The sequence below is a fragment of the Lactuca serriola genome, chromosome 6 (genome assembly GCF_051521515.1).
Source record: "Lactuca serriola cultivar US96UC23 chromosome 6, Lser_US96UC23_V15, whole genome shotgun sequence".
In the NCBI taxonomy this organism is placed as follows: Eukaryota; Viridiplantae; Streptophyta; class Magnoliopsida; order Asterales; family Asteraceae; genus Lactuca; species Lactuca serriola.
This window is the reverse complement of record NC_136413.1, coordinates 144,375,569-144,390,162: the sequence shown is the minus strand read 5'-3', so window position 1 is coordinate 144,390,162 and position 14,594 is coordinate 144,375,569. Positions and strand designations below refer to the sequence as shown.

Below are 14,594 nucleotides of genomic sequence, written 5' to 3'. Positions count from 1 at the left end.
GTGATGAGCTCCTAAACTTCAAGATCTATATGTAGGAAATCATTGGAATTTTTCATTAAGTAGAAGTCTTTATGTTAATATCTTTTGTTTGATATCGTTGCTGTCTTTATAAGTCTTTATGTTAATCTTTTGTTTGATATCGTTGCTGTCTTTTAATGTATAAACAAATTTATGATATTAAGAAACTTTACATTACCTTCAGAAATAAGTTAAACTCTAATCTAAAATCAATATATTCAAACCCATGTTCACACGAGTTTATCCTAGACCTGACAAACGTGTCTTATACTTTCTTATATATACAATAAATTTACAAATAAGCACCCTCAAAAATAATGAAAATTACAAAATATTAGTTGTGACTTATACTTTCTTATATTTTTGGCATAACTTTTATTTATTTATTTATTTATTTTTTACATATTTGGTCCATCAATCTTTTCACAATTTTTGTCTAACTTTTAATATTCTTGACGAATTTGGTCCGCAACCTTTTTACAAACTTTCTCAACTTTGTTTATATATGTTTTTTAAAACTTAGTTTTTTTTTTTTTTTCTAGAAAAGTACTTTTTTCTTACAATTTCGTTTACATATTTTTATTACACCTTTGGTTTTTTACAAATTCATTCTCACAATTTTTTTTTTCACAAAATTACTTTCTATAACTTCTTTTACATCTTCGTTTTATATGTACACAAATATTCAATATCATAGCACTAGGTGCTATCTCTCCTCCTTTAGATACAAAAGGCAATCTACTGTTGTTTATTAAATACTCTTTGCAGGGTGTCTAGAAGCAAATATGTAAAGCTCATTATTTTGTTTTCTAGAATCGAATTTAGATGATTAGTTAAGTGAGTTTTGCTTTGCCTCATTGCTCCTTCAAATGTAACACTGAATAATCAAAAAGCCATAAACCTTTTAACCAAACACTCGATGGATTTTATGACTTCAGTCACCTTCTACACACATCCATATTCTGTTTTTCTAGTTGCCAAAAGAGCTTTGATCTTTGGTGTACGTGAAGGGTCAATTTATGTGGTCATAAGTCATTGTGGACTTAGTTCAGCCATTCATTCATTCAATGTGCTTTTACTTGAATCATGCTTTTCTTACCAAATTTAGAAGATGAGTGAGCATGAGCCATGGAACTTGTGGTTTAGGTTACACGTTGGACTATGCGTGTGGTTTGAACATCAAATTTAGGTCTCATAAATCATAATAATGAGTGTTGTCCCCTCATGAGTAAATGGGTCACCTAAAATGGGTCACCCGAAAAGGCTAAAAGTATATATCTTGAAAAAAGTTGGAAAAAATGGGCTTCGTGCTTCATCCCTTGTATTCCTACAATTATTTATCAAAGATAGTTTATGATTATATGAAAAAATAATAATAAAGTAATAGGAATATGGTGAAGGTAAATGAATGGATTATAACATTTAATGACCGCGTTTAAATTATTTTGAGGAGATGATTTTTTATATATTATATATACACACACTTGTTATTTTAGAAAATAAAATGTGATCAAATCACGAAATAAAAGAAAATTGGTAAAATTTCATAAAAACACAACTATATATCTGATAACAAGTTTTCATTACATATTATAGTGGAATAAAATACACTTGATAACAAAATAAAAGGAATCACATTCGTTATAATCTATTACATTCCATGAAACAAAACATCATTTGCACATAGCTGGAATGAACCATAATCTCTATATATTTAGTTTATAATGCAATAAGCAGAGCCCAAAGTGGTAAACCAGTCTAGATAATCTTAACACAACTAAAACTATGGTGAAAAGTTACTATTAGTCCAATGTAGCGACTTAAGAGACTCAACGCTTCATAAGCACAGCCGAAAGACATAAAGTGAATTCATAGTATAATAAAGATCCATTTATTGTTTGTTATCTCTTTAGTTACTAGGTAGTCCAAGTCCAACATCCAAATAGTCTTGTAGTTTTTTGGGTCCATAAGTCTATAATATCAGCTGTTTTTTTTCTTGGGTTTTGGGTTTTGTACAATTAATTTTTTTTTATCAAGTGTTAAATATTAAATTCATAATGATCATATACTATTTTTATCAACTTTATTTTTATAATTAGATATAAAATATTTCTATCGTATTTTTTATATTAAAAAAATACATAACATTGTTATCTTTTAAGTTGTTTGCTTGTATTATCTTATTTATCTAAAAAGGTAAATTGTTTGTCATTAAGAGGGAAACACAAACAATATTTATATTTTTTGTTTTTATAAGTATTACTTGTGATTAAATAATTATACACTATAAATAGATGTGTTTATTAATATTAAAAATCATTTGAAGAATAATTAATGATTATAGATTATTTAGATTAATAGGTTTTTATTTGATGAAGAAAGATAGATTCTATGTTTTTGTTTTTGTTTTTTTTCGATTTTGAAGTTTGAATTTTGGACTGCAAACACTTTTTTGGGCTACTTTCTTTTGAACTTTGAAGTGGCCGGCCGTCCTCCGCTTGACGCCGTCGCCACCTCTTTCCCTCTGTAGCGCGAAGGTTTCAACCTTCAAGATAGCTTGGTATACAACGTATCAAGAGCTTCCCAAATGATTTGACATTTGCGTTTCAAATTTAATCTATTCGAATTGCTAACAACTATTTGAATACATTACTTGCACTGAAGCTGGGCAATTGGAGTTTTGAGCATGAATACTTTTGGGAACTGGTTAGTTTGTTCGATAATTTTCTGAAGAGCATATTTCATCCAAATGCTGGATTTGCCTGTTACCTGTTCGACGTATTGCTTCAAAGAATGAAGACATCGAATTGTTTATACTTGTTTATTATTTACATTTGCTTATAATTCCATACGTTTTGCAGGTTCTAAAAACTGCCTTTTGCTGCATCAGTAATACCTGGTTTCTTTTACGCTTAATCGAAGAACAAGATGACACCCCGTTTACGGAGTCCTTTCAAATCTTCAAAACTCAAAATACTATCAATGCTGATTACGAAAGTGACAGCCTTGTTAAATCACCCTTTAAGTATCAATCAAGTGAAGCAACTCCATGCTCTTGTACTCATCAATGGTCTCAACCATCTTGAGCCTCTGGTGATCACCCAAATAATCTGCACACCATCCGATCACTCTGAAGCTACTATCCATTATCTTCGGTCTCTTCTTCACCAGTCAAAGCACGAAAATGTGATCGCGAGAACATCTGCAATTCAGTTTTTCTACCAACGTGGTGAGTTTCAAGAAGCGTTGACCCAGTATGTGCATATACAAAGATCAGGTATCTTCCCTACGACCTTCGCTGTAGCATCTGCGCTAAAGGCATGTACGAGGATCGGGAATTGGATAGCTGGGATCAGGATACATGCTCAAGTCTATGGATATGGGTTCTGCGGGGATGTCCATGTGGGAACTGCTCTTGTGGGGCTCTATTCGAAGCTTGATGATATGGAGACTGCAAATAAGGTATTCGATGAAATGTCTCAAAGAAATTCAGTATCTGGTTTGATAAACGGGTACTTAGAATCAGGGAATCTCTCCATGGCTGAACAGTTGTTTTCCAAGATGGGACGTAAAGATATTGCATCTTGGGATTCCATGGTTTCATGGTATACGAGAACAGGGGATATGGAGAAGGCGATATCTGTATTTGCACCAATGCCAGTTAAAACGTCATCTTCATGGATTTCAATGATCAATGGTTATATAGATTCCAAACAGGTGGAATTTGCCCGCAACTTTTACGATGTGATGCCTGAACAAAGTACAATTTCTTGCATCAAAATGATCGAAGCATACTCTAAAAACAGAGACGTTGAATCTGCACGCGAAGTATTCAATGAAATTGATGAAAAGAATCAGCTGCTGTACAACGCTATGATCACTTGTTACTCTCAAAACAACCAGCCAAAACACGCACTCCAACTGTTCGATGAAATGCTTCAACCAAATGTAAACATCCAACCAGACAATACAACATTGGGTATTGTTATTTCCATTTGTTCTCAGTTGGGGGACTTCAGATTCGGATCTTGGATTGATGAGACACTAATGAAGCAAATGAACATCAAGATGGATGATCATTTGGGTAATGCATTAATCGAATTTTATGCAAAATTTGGGAGAGTTGATAAAGCTTACAATTTGTTTCGTGGGTTGAAAAAGAAAGATGTGGGTGTGTATACAACTATGATATTGGCTTGTGGTAGGTATGGATGGAAGTATGATGCTATTAAATTGTTTGAGGAGATGTTGGAGAATAATATTTGCCCTAATTTGGTAACTTTTTCGGGGCTTTTAACTGCATTGAATCATTACAGTGGACTTGGACCTAATGGACCTAGTCAAACCAAATAGTTGAAAAAAAAAAAAAACAAGATTATATGGAACACCTAAGAGACCTAACTTAATATTAGCTATTTCAATTCCAATGTTTTTTCAATAGAATGGAATGTGTGTAACATCTAAATTTTATGGTTTGGAAATTACGTATTTGGGAATTTCTAGTTGATATAACGTTTAAATTTCCAGTGGGAGAGTACGTTGATAAATATGGATTCTGAAAAGCATATTTGATAATTTTAATGGCAAACCTAGAGTATGTTGCTATTTGGGAAATGATGATAATTTTGAATAAATTTTCTTGACACTTAGCAAGTCATCTAGTTACTTCCTGATACTCAAGACATTTTTCTGCACAAAATCCATCGTTTTTTTTTTTCTAAAGAGAAGTAGCTGGTGGCTTGCGGTTGGTGGTGCGGGTGAAAGAAAAAGGAGGGGGAAAAGGGGTGTCGTTGATGAAAGAAGCATTGGGGGGATAAGGATATGATGGCTTTTATTTTTGTTACTTATTTTATCTTCCTTAATAAATGAATGTTTTTTTGCCACTTGTCATTCTCTCATGAGATTTGATACGTGTCATTTTGTGGTAATTTTGAAATAAATATTATCCACTTGTCAATTTTTGGTTTGTTTTCATTTTTAGTTAAAGTCATATACTTATATATGTAAAGTATTAAATATCATATATATGATATTAAATTGTAATAAATACGTTTCTTTCTATCTTATTTTAAAGTTGTATATTAAAAAATATTTCATTTTTATACTTTAAGTTTAATCATTTTTTTAAATTAACCCGTATAATATACGAGTCTCACACCTAGTATAAAATATAAAAAGGATAAACTTGTTATTTCATATAATTAATCACACAAAACAAACAAGGTTTAAAATTAGAGACCTTATATAACTTATCTACAATCAAACTTGGTTATAACTTCTATATAATTTTTTGAGTTATGAAAGTGAACCTCCAAACTTTGGCTAAACATAGAGACCAAATTTGTAGTTCACTCCTCCGCGACGGCGGTGGTTGGAAGTGAAGATGATGATGTCCATCGCCCTGCCGCTAGTAACTACCAATTGCAAAGAAATGCTATTCTGTTAATGTTCTATATGTATCTTTTTTTAAACAACTAAAAACAAGATCCCCTCAAAGATTCTTACTTGTTATAGAAGGGTGTAAATTAATGTTTTTTAAGCATTAGTGTTGGCTATAATTCAATATCCAAGCCATATTGACTTCTAAGAAATGATGCTGCTCAACATTTTTGTTGAATTTTTATGTCATATTCCATTAATTATGCAACTTAAGGTTGTGTAAATCCTTATCCTTTTTTCTATGTTTAGAAGTGGTAAGGTATTTGCACCATACATTATAGAAGATTTTTTTATAGTTTTTATATGCGTAGTTTGAAAAATCGGTCTAGAGTATCACTAATTATGCTAATGGTTTATTCTTTTAAAGAAATTGCAAGTGCTTGCAAAGTGACACGAAGCATGTTCTTTTGTCTTTGATTTCTGTAGAAAATGATTTTGTTAGAGTTGAAACATGAGTTTTGGTTCATGGTTTAGTACGCTTTAATCATTGACATTGAGTATGTTTGGAATCTATACATTCACCCTACATTTTTCGTATGTATATTTCGAATCTATATGTGGTTTTTATGTGGTACGAAATAACCATTCTATTTACCCCATATTTATACTAGAAAATGTGGAAAAATTATTTTGCTCATTGCGACCAGACAACATTCTCTTGAATGTTCTTGAGCTATTTTGCATCATATGATCTATGTTTGAGGATGACCATCATTTCACCAATTTTGGATATGATCATAAAGGCACAAGCTAAGGAAATCAAGAAGGAGGACTGGAAAAAAGAGAAGATCAGGGGTTAGATGATTACTTTTGTTACCATTAGGCGTGGGCTGTTGACATAATGTGGTAGGGTTTGTGTTTCCGTTTCTAATGAGGTTCGTCATATATTGTTAGAGGAGCACTGAAGCACACAAGTTTAAGTTCTCGATTCACCCGAATGCAAAAAAATGTATCGGGATTTGAGGCTCAGTTTTTGGTGGCCCTACAGGAAGATGAAAATAGCTTGGTACGTTGAGATGTGTCTGACCTGTAGAAAGGTAAAGTTCGAGAATCAGAGACCACACGGTATGTTGCAGCCTTTAGAGATCTCTGTGTGGAAACGGGACCAGATCACCATGGATTTTGTTACCAAGTTACCAAGGATGGTCAAGGGGCTAGATGCTATTTGGGTTATTGTATATCGTTTAACCAAGAGTGTTATTTCCTTATTATTCGGGAGAGCTCCTAGGCCAAGAAATTAGCTGACATCTATATTCTAGAGGTTGTGGCTTGTCACAAGGTGCTTATTTATATAGTATTTGATTGAGATGTTCGATTTACTTACAAGTTTTGGAAGAGGTTCTATGAGGCATTGGGTACCAGGCTACATTTTAGTACTACATATCACCCACAAACAAACAGCTAGTGTAACATCCCGATTTTCAAGTATTTCCATTTTAAACCTAAGTATGAGAATTAATTGCATTTTAGCCCTAGATATGAGAAATATGGAAAATTGGACCAAAATGACATAATTGTAATTTTGGGGCGTCCCTACGTATGTTGGGCGTAATCCCAGGTATGTTGGGCATACGTGATAAAATCCTAAACCCTAATATTTAGGGTTTGGACCATATTTAAGCAACCTTAAGTCCCATTTCCTCTTTCTTTCATCAACCTCTAGCCCCAACTTCGACCCTTGCAAACCCTAACTCATTTTTGAGCATTCATGAGCCATTTGTAGGTATTTTGGTGTTCATAGAGGAAGAAGAAGGATGAGAGAACAACTTATAAGTTTGGAACAACCTTGGATCTGGAAGTTTTGTACCCTTCTATATCTCTGGAAGGCATAAAGTTCATACCTTCATGCTCATTTGGTTAGATCTAGCTTATATGATGTTATTATGTGTTTTTATCCCCAATCAATGTTGTCCTTAAGTATGTCATGCTCTAGATCCATACAACCTGTCCTTTTAGAAGTTTTGGAGTTTCTAGAGTCAGAAAAATCTAATCTTGATTGATAGTTCCCTTCCATACATGAGTTAGAGTGTCTTAATGAGTTAAGAAGTTAGGGTTTTTTTTATTTATTATTAGGCACTTATTAGCCATGCAATACCATAAAGTTGGAAACTTTATGGTTAAGGATGTTAGTTTAGGATCAGATCTGAAATTTGGACAAAAGAGCTATAACACTTGATTCGAGGTATTTTCCTTTTTGGCCCTTGGTATGTTAATACTTTGCAGATTCGGTCCCTAGGGAGGTAGTTTCTCCATTTCTGGCAAACTTGTTGTATGAGGGGCGTACTCCTCGTATACAGGGCGTACGCATTCAGGGGACAAACCCTAACAAATAGGGTTTGGGCCCTATTTAAAGAACATTATAAGACTTGAACCTCTCATTTCTCAGCCTCCAAAACCCTAAGAGTCACATTTCAAAACTCTATCCCTTTTGAAGAGATTGGACCCCTCTTGTGTGTGTTTTAGTGTGTGTTGGTGAGACTTGAAGAAGAAGAACTTGGAAGAAGGAGCCTTTATTAAAGAAGAGCTTGTAGATTCAAATTTCTCACATCATTTCCAGCTTCATTGTGGTATAAAGCTTGGAACTTGCTCCTTGTTTGCTTAGATCTAGTATTTAGGAAGTTTTGGTCCCATTTTGGTCATATGATGATATTTAGTGTATTCCTTTCACTCCAGAAGTTATGAGTTTCTTCTCTGGGTGGTTCTGAGGTCCTAGGTCCATAAAGTTAGCATCTTGATGGTTGTGGATCAACCATGCATGAGTTTAGGTCATTATGGTGAAAGTAGAATGCTAAAAGTGAGGTTTGGGTCCTTCTGAGCCATGCAAAGGCTCCAAGTCATTGAATTTATGGATTAAGACGTTTAATAAGACTTGACTCTGAAGTTTGGGCTTTGGTTGCAAGTATTAATCAATTAATGGAAAAGTGCTTAATGAGCATGTACGTTGGGCGTACATATGTGTATGTTGCACATACACTGCCCGGTCCCCGATCATGGCTAGCTTGGTAGTACTTTGGGCATACCCAGCTCGTATGTAGTGCATACTAGGAATCCTCGAGAATGCAAGGCGTAAGCCTGAGTACGTAGGGCGTACTCAGTTGCCATTGACTTCGGTTGACTTTCACGACTTGGGCCACTTTTAGACTAGAGGGGTTTTGGGCCTTGTTGGGCCATTAGTCTTCTAAGTTTGGGCCATTTCTAGGCCTTGGGCATTATTGAAGATAGGCCCATGATGGGTTTTGGGCCCAATAATGAAGTGGTGACATATTGGACTTTTGAAGCTATTGGATTGGGCTTTGGATTTTGGGCCAAGTGAGAAAAGGGTAAAATGGACTTTTACCCTGAGGGCTGGACATCAGACTAGGATTTTAGTTATGGGTTTTGTACCAATTATTAATTGTATATTATTTGATGGTGTTAGAGTGGAGATTTTTTTGGATCAGCAATCCAATATTTTATCAGTGAGATTCAATAGATTGAGGTGAGTATCCTCACTATGTTTGGCGGGTCGAAGGCACCAATGCCGACCCATAGTTTATTATGATTAGGATGCTAGTTATATGCATGACTCTTGCATGTATGATATATGATATGTATACCTGGTGGGGCCCGATGTCGGGCGGGGGCCTGATGATTATATTGTATGCTATTTATCTCTGTGATTCTTGCATATTTTTATGTGTTTGTATGTATACTAACCGGGGTATGATTGTAACGCCCGTGTTTCGAGGCTAAGCATTAATATGATGATGTAATAGTTAGGGTCAACAAATGTAACTTATTTTGAAGTAATAGAGAGGAATTACTTGAATATTATATGGATTATGTGATTTTATGTGCATTATACTTATTTATAATATATAATAAATTAACAATGAAAATAAGCGTCAAAAATAAAAATATAGATAAACCCGATATCTATGAATAAAGTTGTAGTGGCCGTGACAAGGATTCTGGAGATATAAATAACGCCGAAATCCAAGTTATAACGAAGAAGTTATGACCTGTCGAAGTTTCGCGACAAAATCGGCACAACACTGTGGAACGTAAAAGTGAGTTTACAATAAGTGCTTTTTAGCCTTAACAATCTAAATGAATGTCATATTATACGTTAAATCGAGAGCGAGCATAAAAATAGCGTCCAAATCAGACTTCGTATGAGGAAGTTATGAATTTTCTAAGATTTGGCATAAGGGTGTGTAGCCCGAAGTTTGAATTCTAGATCGAGCAATTTTTAGCCAACACAACCAAAACGAGAATCGAAGATCTTGTCAATAGGAGCTCAACGATAAAAATACAGACGAAAACGGACGTTTGATGAATAATATCGTGTTGGGTTAGTTTCAAACCCAATGGGTTGGGTCAGTTTGACGTACTAAAACCGAACCCAAAACCCATTTTTTGAGTTTTAAAAATTTAAACCCAAACCCGATAGTTTGGGTTCGGTTTCGATTTTGTTGGTTTTTGTCAGTTTTTGGTTTTTTGGGTTAGGTTTTGCTTACCCCTAGCTGGTGTCACCATGACTATTTTGTCGTGAAGCTGCCACAGCGTGGCTTATGGGTGGCTACGACATGGAGGTTAACTGGGCTGACTTTAACCGTTGACTTTTTGGCCAAGTTGAATTGTTGTCAACTTGAAGGTTTTAGGGTGTAGACTGAGAGGGTACTTCTATATTTATGATTAGGTGACTTATAGTACTAGTCTTCACCGTCGAAGTGTCGTTGTGTTGTGTGCTATTTGCGAGGTGAGTCTTCTCACTATATTACCAATGTCGTAGTGGTGTGCATGCTAGACTAGCCGAGTCTTATTTGTTGATTACTGTTATGTATGTTATTGAGTTTCTAATAACTCCATGACTACTGATATTCCGCAGGGTTGCTAATAGGCCATAGGGCTGTTGTAAGCCTATAGGACTGCTGATCGTCCCAGGGTTGCTGATAACCCATAACTATTTATTATATTGTGTTGTATGTGATATTTTAGGGAACTCACTAAGATTTGTGCTTACAGTTATGGATTTAAATGTGTTTTAGGTACTTCAAATGATCGCAGGAAGGTGAAGACTTGACTGTACACACCCATCGGCAACTTTGTGATTTTTCATTATTATGATACTTGGATGATTGTACTTGACATTATCAGTTTTCTAGGTTTTATTAAAAAGGGTGTTTTACTTAAATTAAAAATGAAAAGTTTAATAGTAAAGATGGGATGTTACATTCATGGTTTCTCTTACAATCTTCCACCCTATGCCAACATCTGAATGGGAAGGAAGCTATGGGTCGTCTTGTTGTTCAAGTTTTCTCTCAACAAATGGGCTTGGACTTCGATGACACGTTTAGCCCACTTGTCAAACCCGACAATGCTTACACCTTTCTAAGAATTTCCTTTTCTCGTTAATGGCTTATTCATCAATTTTATGTTAAAAAATGCATTTCTACATGATGACTAACTGAGGAGGTGTATATAAAACCACCTCCTGGGTATGTTCATATGTAATTACCTTAGCATGCATGTAGGCTTTGTAAAGATTTGTATGGTTGCAATAAGGCTCATTGAGCATGGTATAAATTGTTTGCAATTTACATCACCTTGCTCAGATTCAGAAGCAATTGTTCTGATAGCTCCCTCTTCACGTATCATCAAGGATATGAGACAATTTATTTACTACTCTATGCAAACGATATAATTCTCAAAACTTCCTTCCCCTCTTTGATCACCAAAATCACCTCCCATCTGTCAAATGAGTTTTTTATGATCAACTTAGGTTATCTTTTTTCCCCTTAGCATTGATACTTCACCTACCGAGTAAGGTCTCTCTTTGTCTCAGATAGCCTTTTCTAAAGAAATCATTTCTCATGTTGAAATGTCCATGTATAATCCATTCACCTTACTGATGGACACTTAGTCTAAACACACATCTTGTAGAAAGCCTAAGCTGACATTATATCATAGCCTAGTTGTGGGCCTTGCAATATCTGACATTCATTCGTCTTAATATCTCATACGTGGTTCAGAAAATTTATCTTTATATGCATGATCCTTGTGAGCCTCATTTTTGTTGTCCTAAAGAGTATCATTAGATACCTATAGGGTACTCTTACACATGAACTTCATCCCAGTCCATATTTTTTATGTTGATGTTGATTATGCTGGTTTTCCTTATACTCGACGCTCTACCTTTGGGTTTTGTATATTGATTGGCAACAATCACATGTCTTGGTGCTCTATGATACAATAGGTTGTCCCTTGTCCAATGCCAAAGTTGAGTACATGGGTAGCCAATGTCGTTATCGAAGTCAGAATTAATGTCATTGCTGAAGCTTCCTGACTTCATAATCTTCTTCTCGAGTTGTCGTGTCCTCTATGTCGTACTACAATTATTTTTTGTGACAAGGCCAATGCAATGTATTTAGCTTTTAACCCAGTTCTACCCCAAAGAAACAACCGTATAGATATATACTTGAATTTTGTTAGGGAACATGTTCCTATTGGACATGTTGGTTCTACATGTTCCTTCGGCTCACAATTTTACAAATATCTTTACAAAGGGACTACCTTCATAACCATTTTTTTTTGACTTTAGAGACAATTTTAGTATATGAGAACTTCCCACTCAAACCGAGGGGGTTGTTAAAGTATATTTTATTTGTTGTTAGTTTGTATTAGTGTATATCATAAACAATGCAATAAAAACCCTACGGAGATTGTCATATTCCAATAGATTATGTTTAGAAAAAATGTGGAAATTCCTTTATAAAATATTAGCCATTTATTTTTTTCATTTTGTGAACCGAAACCTGCATGGAATCCATTGAATCTATAACATTACGCCTTCATGTGTGAATCTTTTTACATCATTTACAAATTAAGCATTTTCGTATAATAGTTTTGCTTACTTTGATTTGTAACATTTATTGCGACAACCACATTTAGTAAACATAGCTTGTAATAATTTAGCTTTGCCATTTTTCATAAATTATCGAAAAAAAACTATTGCAATGCTTGGCAACAGTTCCATCATCAATATTTGACCTCTCATTGCTTATAAGATTAGTCATTCAATCCTTCAAGAAGTTGAATCAAACGTTGATCTTCCATTTATTTCGCTCCGTATAAAAAAATGCGGAATTTCTTGAGCGAGTCTTAATTCATCCCAAACCCCTTTTCGTTTGGACGAGTCAATATCATCCGTCGCTAATATTCCTAAAATCGGTCAACTTTTAGTCATTTGAAACAAATAAATAACATGATATCACGTTGCTAAAAAAACTTCCTTGCTAGTCTTCAACTTTTTATTAGCAAGGAGGTTTTTACAGACGGAATATTGATGTCGCTGATATAAGGATGGAGCTGTTAGGTTTAGAAGAAAATGAAAATGGAAACATATATGAGAAATATGAAAGATCATAATTGAAATCAAAGCACACCGAACACATGGATTTGAGTGGTTCACACTATCTTGCGATAAGCTATGTCCACTATCAAACCATAGAGAGATTTTATTCCACACACAGTTTTCTGCTATGATGTTACAGATACGGTCATTCATAAGTATATAAATGAGAAAATCTGAGCTAAACCTAAAAGGCTAATCTCAACTGAAAAAAACACAAAAAGAAAGAGCAAAAACATTTCAGTCTTTTCAAATTCCAGATCTGATGATAAGTCTCCAGATCTAACAATCTGCCACTTGGAGGATTGATCACCATTCAACTACCAACTAAGTTTGTATCCTCTATAATACTTCTCTCTCTCTCTCTCTCTCTCTCTCTCTCTCTCTCTCTAGTCTCTGCCTCATCTTCAAATTCTTGGAAGCCCAGTTGAATCCATGAACATCTTTAACTTATAAGTTGGCACCACCTTAGTAAACATATCAATTGGATTCTGCGTACCAAGAATTTTCTTAAGATTTAGTGTACCATCAATTATCAGTTCTCGTATGAAATAATATCATATCTTTATGTGTTTCATTCGACTGTGAAACACCGGATTTTTTGTGAGATGCACTGCACTTTGATTGTCACAGTGGAGAACACAATCTCTTGTTTTATTCCCAATTCTGATAGAAAATTCTTCAACCATATCAACTCTTTTCTTGCTTCTGTAATGGCCATATATTCTGCCTCTGTAGTTGAAAGGGCAACAATTTTTTGAAGTTTGGATATCCAACTCACTGTTGTGCCTCCGATAGTGAAAACATACCTAATAGTGCTTTTTCCCGAATTTGCACATCCCCCAAAATTAGCATCAACGAATCCTTCCAAAACCACTTTATTTCTGCTGAAACGTAGAGCAAATTCAGAAGTACCTTTCAAGTAATGTAGCAGCCACTTGACCCCTTGCTAATTCTCTTTACCTGTATTTGACATAAATCTGCTCACAACTCCTAGTGCATGTGTAATGTCCGGTCTGGTGCACACCATAACATACATCAAGCTGCCAACTGCTGATACATATAGGATTTTGGCCATTTCTTCTCTGTATTCATCCATCTTTGGGGACTATTTGTTGGAAAGTTTTATCTGACTTCCCAAATGTGTACTTCTTGGTTTTGCATTAGTTATGTTGAACTTCTCTAGAATCTTTCTGATATACTTTTGCTGTTAAAGCTTCACAGTTCCAACAACTCTATCTCTGACTATGCTCATCCCAAGAATTTGTTTGGCAGCTCCCAATTCCTTCATCTCGAACTCTCTGGAGAGCTGCTGCTTCAATCTATTGATTTCCTATATGTATGATCCAACAACTAACATATCATCAACATATAATAAACGAATAATGTAAGAGGACATGAAATTCTTTAGTTAACAACAATGGTCCATCTCACATCTCTTGTACCTATTTTTCTGCATGAAGCTACCAAATTTTAAATAATACCGACTTGGGGCTTGTTTCAGTCCATATAAAGTCTTTTTCAGTTACACAACAGATTCTCCTTACCATTTACCAGGAAACCTTCTGGTTGGGACATGCAAATATATCTCTCAAGGTCACCATTTAAGAATGCAGTCTTAACATCCAGTTGTTCCATATGTAAATTTTTAGTAGCCACAATACTCAAGACCAACCGAATAGTAGTCATCTTCACAACTGGCGAGAAGATTTCCTTGTAGTAAACCCCTCTTTCTGTTGGAAAC

At 34.8% G+C, this 14,594-nt stretch overlaps 1 pseudogene across 1 annotated transcript; it reads left to right on the top strand.

Moving 5' to 3' along the window:
- Positions 1 to 2,448: 2,448 nt before the first annotated feature.
- Positions 2,449 to 4,516, top strand: LOC145057008 (pentatricopeptide repeat-containing protein At4g22760 pseudogene; annotated as a pseudogene). The gene is made up of 2 exons (XR_013685951.1): positions 2,449 to 2,724; positions 2,880 to 4,516. The product of XR_013685951.1 is annotated as a pentatricopeptide repeat-containing protein At4g22760 pseudogene (transcript).
- The last annotated feature ends 10,078 nt before the right edge of the window (positions 4,517 to 14,594 follow it).